Source organism: Plecotus auritus, assembly GCF_963455305.1.
Source record: "Plecotus auritus genome assembly, chromosome: 8".
Lineage (NCBI taxonomy): Eukaryota > Metazoa > Chordata > Mammalia > Chiroptera > Vespertilionidae > Plecotus > Plecotus auritus.
Window position 1 is genome coordinate 29,221,632 of NC_137782.1, and position 9,751 is coordinate 29,231,382.

General features: G+C 42.7%; 1 protein-coding gene across 1 annotated transcript in view; it reads right to left on the reverse strand.

Moving 5' to 3' along the window:
• Nucleotides 1-8,362, reverse strand: part of RAB7A (RAB7A, member RAS oncogene family) — a 73,996-nt gene extending 65,634 nt beyond the window's left edge. Inside the window, exon 1 of the mRNA XM_080685563.1 lies at nucleotides 8,312-8,362. The gene's annotated coding sequence lies outside the window, so the exon portion shown is untranslated. The remainder of the gene's footprint in view (nucleotides 1-8,311) is intronic.
• Between the last annotated feature and the right edge of the window lie 1,389 nt (nucleotides 8,363-9,751).

A 9,751-nucleotide genomic window follows, 5' to 3' on the forward strand; every position in this document is an offset into this window, starting at 1 on the left:
CTCCCAGACAAAGGGAACATCTTGAGCAAAGACATTGAGTGTTGGAAGTACCTCAGTAATTTACTGAATACAGGGTGGATGGGTTGGATGAGTGGCTGGAGATGAGGCTTGAGAGATCAGCTGGGCCCAGGTCTTAGAGAGGAACATGCTTCATAGGTCCAACTTTGGTGGTTATGGTTAACTGGTCTCATCATCCATTTCAATCTCCTAGTATGCCTTCATATGCTGCAGAGGCTAGAAAGCTGAAAACTACATTTCTTTGCCTTCCTTGAAGATAGAATTCTGGACAAGAGTTAGCTCATGAGATAAAATTCATTGATGCAACTAGGGATGAGGTAGGGGCCATCTTTTTGTTCTCTAGTTATAACTGCTGACTAGCATAGCCAGGGAGACATTAGGTTGTAACAACAATTCAGTTCTGTGAAAGCTAAGAGAGATTAAGAGGCAGTTGCAGCAGTGTCAGAGGTTTCCTTATATCTGGATCACAGTTCTGGTGGCAGCTTCCTGATCCCCCCCTTCCTGCAGCTTCCCAGTTCTGCTGCATGTTCTGGGTGCATTCTTGGCAGCCCACTCAGAACCATTCCTCTAGGCCCGTGGTCGGCAAACTGCGGCTCGCGAGCCACATGCGGCTCTTTGGCCCCTTGAGTGTGGCTCTTCCACAAAATACCACAGCCTGGGCGAGTCTATTTTGAAGAAGTGGCGTAGAAGTAGTTTAAGTTTAAAAAATTTGGCTCTCAAAAGAAATTTCAATCGTTGTACTGTTGATATTTGGCTCTGTTGACTAATGAGTTTGCCGACCACAGCTCTAGGCCTTCCAATGATTTTGTAAGCATCTAATCCCCTTCTGATTAAAATGGCTAGTGTTGATCAGTGGTTAGAGTGTTGGCCCACTCACTGAAGGATCACAGGCTCTATTCCCAGTCAAGGTCACGTAACTGAACCCTAATTAATGAAAAGACTATGCAGTCAGAACTGATTATCCAGCTGCATTCCACCTAAAATGTGGCTATAATCCAAGCTCTGGCTCACGTTCTGAGGAGCCTGTTGCTGCCATGCCCATGAGGCAATGTGGACACCCCCCACCAGAAAGCTCCACTGGCTTGGCCTGCTGCAGGTGGTAGAGAATAGGCTACTTTTGAGGGCAAGTTAGGGCAAACAAACACAGCCTTCTCTGCAGGCATCCTGCTTCTGACATATCTGGTTCTCCCTTCCATACCCAAAGGTAGGAGTTGTACAATCCTGACCATGACTCAGGCAAGGTGAATGTCTGCAACAAGTTACTGAATGGTTTTAAATACCTATCATCAAAGAGATATGGGGCTTCTTTCATTTCCCTACTAACAAAGCCATGGATGTTAAATCAAAGACTGTGAGGGTAGAGTAATGGAGGGGTGTTGGTGACAGTGCTGATGCAGGAGGAGGCAATGGTCACTCTGCATGAGTTATCACACAGTGGTACACACATGAACCACTTTTAATTTCAGTCATTTTCTCATTATTTTGAGTAGGAAAATAATATGTAAAATAAACCCAATTTTGTAGGCAGCATTTCTTCAGGTCATGGCCATATTTGCAAAGCAAAAACAATTAGGGGGAATTATTAGGTAAGTAAGAGAACTGGCTTGAAGATAAGGCCCAAACCATGTAGGTGGCATGCCAATTCCTAAGATTTGGAAAGTCCATTGCAGGATCACATCTAGTCTTTGTGACAATTGTAGGAGTTACTTTTTTATTTATTTTTTTTATTTTTGGTCCTCACTTTCACAATGGAAAGTGAGAGTCAGAAAATTGAAATGCTCTGTCAGGGTCACATGGCTCTTAGTGGTCAGTGACAAAGCTGGTCAGGGCACATATAAGAATCAACCAATGAATGCATAAATAAGTGGAATAACAAATCAATATTTTTCTCTCAAATCAATTTAAAAAATAGTACTGAAGTGTTTTAAAAAAGCTAACTGCATCATCCCTTCTTGACCCTAAGGTTGCTTCTCAGAGAGATCACTCTTTAACTGTTTGTTTTTCTGGCAGTTACTCCGATGGCTCTAAATAATATGCTTATCCTGCTGTTTCTGCATATATGAATACTTATATGGATACTAGTGACCTGGTGCACGGACTCGTGCACATTGAAAGAAAATTAATTAGAAGGTGGCCGGTGGGGCAGGACTGGGCGAGATGGGCCAGACATGCCCTGGAGCCAACCTCCCGCAGTCCCTCCCCTGGACGGCCGCACCTGGGGTGGCGCTGTGGCTCAAAGGGCGTCTACGGGTTTCCTCCAGCAGGTGGGGTCCCTTGGCCTGGCCTGGGGGGATCGGGCTGAAACTGGCTCTCCGACATCCCGAGGGGTCCCGGAGTGCGAGAGGGCACTCTGTAAAGTTGCTATCATACAGGGTGTGGACTGCGGATGCAAGTGTGCAGTAAACCAGATTTGGGACTGACAGCGCCCCAGCAACAACATAACCCACAGCGGCCAAAGATGGAATTGCACAGCCTCGAGAGGAATCAGGCTCTCTCCTCTCTGGTTTTGGGGTGCATCACCCAAGAACCACTACTGCCGAGTCACTGCAGCTCAGCAGCTCCTACGCTGAGCATCTGCCCTCTGGTGGTTAGTGTGCATCATAGCTACCGGTTGGATGGACACTTAGCATATTAGCCTTTCACATATATAGATATGAAGGATTTAATTCATTTATACCCTGCTCTTACCTACAGTTTTTTCACTGTTTTTAGTCTTTGTAACCTCAGATTTTATTATTTTATTTCTTGTTCTATCAACTCTAGATAGTATCTGAGTTCCAATTTTGTAAAATAGGCTATTTTGGCACCTACTCTTTTCTTCACCTCCATCTCTGTACTTCTGTTAACTGTAATTTTAATTTTACACCACCAAACTTGGTAATATTTATGTTTTGTTCTGTAACCATAATTGTCTTCCTTACTGATTCTATATGTGGACTCTAAACATTGAAAACTCAATAAATATTGCTCATATGTTTAGTACTATGTAAATATTACCTGTACAACCAGTGTACTATGGTTACATTTCCTTTCTTGGGCAGCCTTTGATTTTCCTTGTGTTCAAATTTGTTTTTTTTTCTTGTTAAAATTTTCTTTGTTTAAATTCTTAACAGTATGTTAAAGGTCTTCCATTTTTAAAAATAAACATGGTAATTCAAGGATATAGATATAACTTTTAAATATTTACAATAGCCAAAAGGTAGAAGCAACCCAAGTGTTCACTGACAGATGACTAGATAAACAAAATGTGGTCTACCCATACAATAAAATATTCAGCAGCCTCTAAAAGGAAGAAAATCATGACATGCTACAATATGGATGAACCTTGAGGATATTATGCTAAGTAAAATAAAACACCATCAAACTTACATGAAATCTCTAGAGCAGTTAAATTCAAAGACAGAAAGTAGAGAAGTGGTTGCCAGGGGCTGGGGGGAGGGCAGAATGAAGAGGTATTGTTTAATGGGTAGAGTTTCATCCTTTTGTAATATGAAAGACATGGTTACACAATAATGTGAAAGTGCTTAATGCCACTGAACTGCACACTTACAAAAATTAAGATGGTAAATTTTATGTTATGTGTTTTTTAACACCATTAAAAACTAGAAAAAAAAAAGAAAATTAAACATATGCAGTAGGCACTTAATATTAAATACTAAAGGATGAGGACTGAGCCTCAGAAACATTGGCTGATATCTCTGAAAGGTGCTGCAGAGAGGTCACTGTGCGCTGAAACAGTGCACATGGCTGTTGGCAAGGGAGTATCTCTGCAAACGGCCTGCAGACCATATCCGCCTGGTGTGGAGGCCTCGCCATTTTCCCAATGGAGACAGGAAACCTGAGGCCGTGAAGCCAGTGGACCTACCATCCCTCTAACTTCTCCTTGTAGGCTTCCTGTGTTAACTGTCACCCTGTGGCCGCCTGCTCCTGCCCCTTGACCAGATAAGTTTTCCTGCCTCTGAGTGCAGTATTAGTTCCTTAATTCTGAGGTTGAAATATTACTGAATTAGAGATCATTTATTGAATGCCTACTGTATGCCCTGCATAAAGTACTTTGCGTACATTATTTCTAATTACTATTTTCACGGTGACCCCTGAAAGAGGTTTTGTGAATCGCCTCTTACTCATAAGGAGACTGAAGTCCTAAAAGATTAAGTAACTTACTCAAGAATACACAATAAAAAGCTAAATTCCTACCTGTGCTCAGAATATTATAAGACTCTGAAGACAGAAACTGAAGAAGATACATAGAAGTGGAAGCATATACTGTACTGTGTTCAGGGAGAGGAAGAATTAACATCATTAAAATGTCCTTACTACTCACCTGGCTGGGGGGTAAGAGGCTAGGAGAGAGATGTAAGGGGGAGGGGAGAATGGGAGATATCTGTAATACTATCAACAATAAAAAAATATTTAAAAAAATGTCCATACTACTCAAAGCAATCTATAGATTCAATGCAATTTCTATCAAGATACCAATGGCATATTTCACAGAACTAGAACAAGTATTCCAAAATTTATTTGGAACTACAAAAGACCCTGAATAGCCATAGCAATCTTGAGAAAGACTTGATATCATACTATATTACAAAGCCATAGTAATCAAAATAGAATAGTACTGGAATAAAAACAGATATATAGATCAATGGAACAGAGCTAAGAGCCCAGAAATAAACGCATGCCTTTAGGGTCAATTAATATTTGACATGGGAGGCAAAAACTTACAATGGGGTGAAGAAAGTCTATTCAATAAGTGGTGTTGGGAAAATTGGGCAGATACATGCAAAAAACTGAAACCAAACCACCTTCTATGTTCACTGCAGCGTTATTTACAATAGCCAAGATTTGGAAACAGCCCAAGTGTCCAACAATAGATGTGTGGATAAAAAAAAAAAAGCTGTGGTACACTTACACAATAGAATACTACTCAGTCATAAAAAAGGAAATCTTACCCTTTGCAACTGCATGGATCAGGGGTGGGCAAACTTTTTTTATTTTTTTTAAATATATTTTTTATTGATTTTTTACAGAGAAGAAGAGAGAGGGATAGAAAGTTAGAAACATCGATGAGAGAGAGACATCGATCAGCTGCCTCCTGCACACCTCCTACTGGGGATGTGCCCGCAATCCAGGTACATGCCCTTGACCGGAATCGAACCTGGGACCCTTCAGTCCGCAGGCCGACGCTCTATCCACTGAGCCAAACCGGTTAGGGCAAGGTGGGCAAACTTTTTGACTCGAGGGCCACAATGGGTTCTTAAACTGGACCGGAGGGCCAGAACAAAAGCATGGATGGAGTGTTTGTGTGAACTAATATAAATTCAAAGTAAAGGAGCGGAGGGGAGAGCAAGAGAACCGGATAGAACAGCTGGATCCGGCCCGCGGGCCGTAGTTTGCCCAAGGCTGGCATGGATGGACCTGGAAACTATTATGCTAAGTGAAATAAGCTAGTCAGAGAAAGTCAAGTACCATATGATTTCACTGATATGTGGCATCTAAAGAACAAAATAAACTAAGAAGCAAAATAGAAACAGATTTAGATACAGAGAACAGACTGGCAGCTGTCAGAAGTGTCAGAGGGGAGGGGACTTGAGGAGCTGGGTGAAAAAGGTGAAAGGATTAAGCAAAAAACAACTCATCGACACAGACAACAGTATGGTGAACAGTGGGGAAAGGTAGAAGAGGGTAAAGGGGAGATAAATGGTGAAGGAAGATTAGACTTGGGGTGGTGAACACACGATATACATATGATGTATTATAGAACTGTACATCTGAAACCTATATAATTTTATTAATCAATGTCACCCCAATAAATTTAAAAAATATTTTAAAAAGCTCAATGTCTTCCAGTTTACCATATGGCCTCTAAGACGATAAAAAGAATAATAACATTTCACAGCAACTAGTGTATTTTTTTAAAATTTAAATTCTTTATTGTTTGAAGTATTACATGAGTCTCCTTTTCCCCGATTGACTTCTCCCACAACTAGTGTATTTTTTAAAGCTACCCCCACCAAAGTCTCAGAGGCAAAAATGTACTGTATCAAGCAACTCAGGGTTGACCCAAAATAATAATTGCTAATATTTATTGAGCACTTAGTACAGATTAGGAACTTGGCTGAACTCTAATTACATTACCATATGCACTGCATCCAATAACCCAGAGTGGTATGTGTAAGAGTGTCTACTTGTCAGGGCATGGCACACAAGTAAAGAATCAGTAATGGTCAGTTGTTTGGGATGGAGGATTGATACTCATTTCCTATTCAAATATGTAATTCCCAAGATAACACCAATTCTGAAACTGTTACTGTATTTTTTAAGCATTGGAAACACATTTCTAGATGATTTAAAGACAGAGCTTGGTTTGAATTCTCACTCAATGCCACCATTGTTTTCTATTATACTAACCCTAAAAACATAGGAAGATATACCAGCAACAGAAGAAGCCACTGGGAATATGTATGCTTGTAGCAGAAAGGCATGCATACATGCATTTATTCATTCAACAATGTGCTGTTCTTGCTTTGATATAAACTTATAAGAGAACTTTGCATCTTTTTTCATGTAACTAATATTTGCAAAACGTATTTTTCCTTCCATCCCTGTTCCCCATCTTTTTTTGTTTTTAAAATATATTTTTATTGCCCAGCTGGTGTGGCTCAGTGATTGAGCATGAACCTATGAACTAAGAAGTTATGGCTGGATTCCTGGTGGGGTTGCCGGGCTTGATCCCCAGTGTGGGGCGTGCAGGAGGCAGCAGACAGGTGATTCTTTATCATAATTTTATTTATTTAAATATTTTTATTGATTTCAGAGAGGAAGGGAGAGCAATAGATAAAAACATCAATGATGACAGAGAATCATTGACTGGCTGCCTCCTGCACGCTCCCTACTGGGGGGGATCAAGCCTGCAACCCCAGCATGTGCCCTTGGCCAGAAAGGAACCCGGGACCCTTTAGTCCTCAGGCCCATGCTCTATCCACTGAGCCAAACCAGCTAGGGATTTTTCTCATCATTTTTGTTTCTATCCCTCTCCCTCTCCCTTCCTCTCTGAAATCAATACAAAATTATATTTTTAAAAAGGTTAGACATACAGATTAAGGGAATATAATTGAGAATTTATGGTCAATTGATTTTCAACAAGGATACCAACGCCATTCAATGGAGGACAGAAATCTTTCTTTTCTTTAGGGAGAGAGGAAGGGAGAGGGAGAGAGCCTGCAACCTGGGCATGTGCCCTATCAGGAACTGAACCGTGACCTAGGTCAACGCTCAACCACTGAGCACAAGGGTTCGGCTTGTTCCCCATCTTTTTACTTCTATTTCTTTCGTTAGATTGGGCAATCGCTGTCACCAGTTTATTCTTTCTGGAGATATTCTATGCCTACACAAGCTCATATATATTTTTACTTATATGAGTCTTTAACAAAAACAACGCGAACAATGGCATATGGATACCATTTTCCTGCGCTTTGCTTTCTTTCACTTAATACATCTTGGAGTTGGTTACACACTAGTATAAAAAGTGCTGCTTTTGCCCTGACCGGTTTGGCTCAGTGGATAGAGCATCAGCCTGCGGACTGAAGGGTCCCGGGTTCGATTCCGGTCAAGGGCATGTACCTGGGTTGCGGGCACATCCCCAGTGGGAGGTGTGCAGGAGGCAGCTGATGGATGTTTCTCTCTCATCGATGTTTCTAACTCTCTATCCCTCTCCCTTCCTCTCTGTAATAAATCAATAAAATATATTTTTTTTAAAAAAGTGCTGCTTTGCTCTTTCTAGCCATGGCAAGTCATTCCTCTAAAAAGGTGGACTCTCACTGATTTTACCTTATTCTCTGGTTTCGTATATAAAGATAGGAAAAAGTGTTTTTGTGTACATGAGTCAGTTTGAGGGCACTAAATCCCCATTTTACCATCTCTCTAAATCGTTGGGAGGAAAAACCCCTTCACTAGGTACAATGGGGTTATCATTCACCCCAAACAGCGCCGGGAACGGCCTGGGCGGAAAGCGCCCAGCGGCGGACACCACCTTCCCGCTGGTACACTACAGCCCAGCGTGAAAGCCCAGCCTCACCCCCTGGGGGCGGTCCGGCCAAGAGGCAGGCGCCGCCAGCAGCACTCGCGCTGCCATTTCCCCGTCCGCCATCTTGTACTTCTTGCCACCGACTCGGTCAAGAAAGACACCGGTTAACTCCGCGGCAGCCATCTTTTACGAGAAGCCTGCGCTCCAATAACTGAGCTCAGATCACCGCGTTTCCCATAAACGGAAAAGCGTCTCCGCGACCCTTACCACCACAAAGGGAACAGCCATCTTGTACGGCACCCCGTCATTTCCGGGACTGGCCTGCTGACGTAAAAGGGGAGGTGCGAGCCCACACGTGCGACTCTCTCGCCCTCTGGCGGCCGGGCCCGAGCAGCGACGTCAGCTTGGACCTGTTGGAGGATTCTGCTTCTGGTTCGACTTGGGCGGGTCCCGGCAGTGAACCCTGAGCTGGGGCGAGGCCAGGGTGGGATGTGAGCCTGCGCACTGAGCGAAGGGGAAAGGGCGTGGTAGGTCGTGCGGATGGGAAGCTGGGAAAGAAACCGATGTTTGTTAAGGGTTTGTTAAACGTCTCCACCACGTATTATTGTTATCATTTACAGGTGAGAAAACAGGCCAACCCTCCTCACCCACTCTGCTAAACCCTGGCAGAGATGGGATTAGAAGTACCCCCTCCCTAATTTCTTTAAAATCTGGGAGATTGTTTCGAGGATTGAGATTTCAGATTACAGTTCCAGGTTGTTAATTATATTAATTTCTTCTCCAAAGAAGCCACACTGCAAGCCTTGTACCTAACTTGTGGCTGGTGATGGGTTGCCATGGTGATGGTGCCTGGTACCTCCTGGCTGTCAGCTCTCTCAGCCAGGAACATGCCTGCCTGAGGTCGGGCAGTGCCTGGAAGGCAGTTGATTTCTGTTACAAGATCTGCCTCAGGAGTCTGGCAGCTTGACCTCCCCTGGAAGGTTGCTATTTGTTAGGGTCTTCCTTCATAAGAAGGAGAGGGACTAAAATGTCTTTTGTATTCACACATCCAAGATCCATAGCACCAATTTCTTAAATAAGAAGTTGCAAACAGTGATTTGAGGAATCCAGATAACATTACCTGCTTCAAACCATCAATCAGGCCACCTTCAATTTCATCAGAAAAGTTTCCTGTTTCTGGAAATTTAATGCATTCCATCCAGGTCTTCAGGAAACCTTTTCTTTCTTTTTTAAAAAAATATATTTTATTGATTTTTTACAGAAAGGAAGGGAGAGAGATAGAGAATTAGAAACATCTATGAGAGAGAAACATCCATCAGCTGCCTCCTGCACACCCCCTACTGGGGATGTGCCCAAAACCAAGGTACATGCCCTTGACCGGAATCAAACCTGGGACCCTCCAGTTTGCAGACTGACGCTCTATCCACTGAGCCAAACCAGTTAGGGCTTCAGGAGACCTTTTCATTAAAGTGCAAAAATACCTTCATATCTGTTACCAGTTTCCACACTGGTTATTAGCACTTCAACAGTGATGTGTTTAAAATTTCAAGGGCAAGTATGAGTCACACAGTTTTCACCATTGTCACAATCCTGGGTGAGAAATCCAGTTCCTGGGGAGATTCTGTTTCTGCCCTTGGGAAATACACCAAGTTTGTTAACCTAGGTGTGCAAATGGGCAAATATTATTGCCTTGTGGGAGAAACGAAA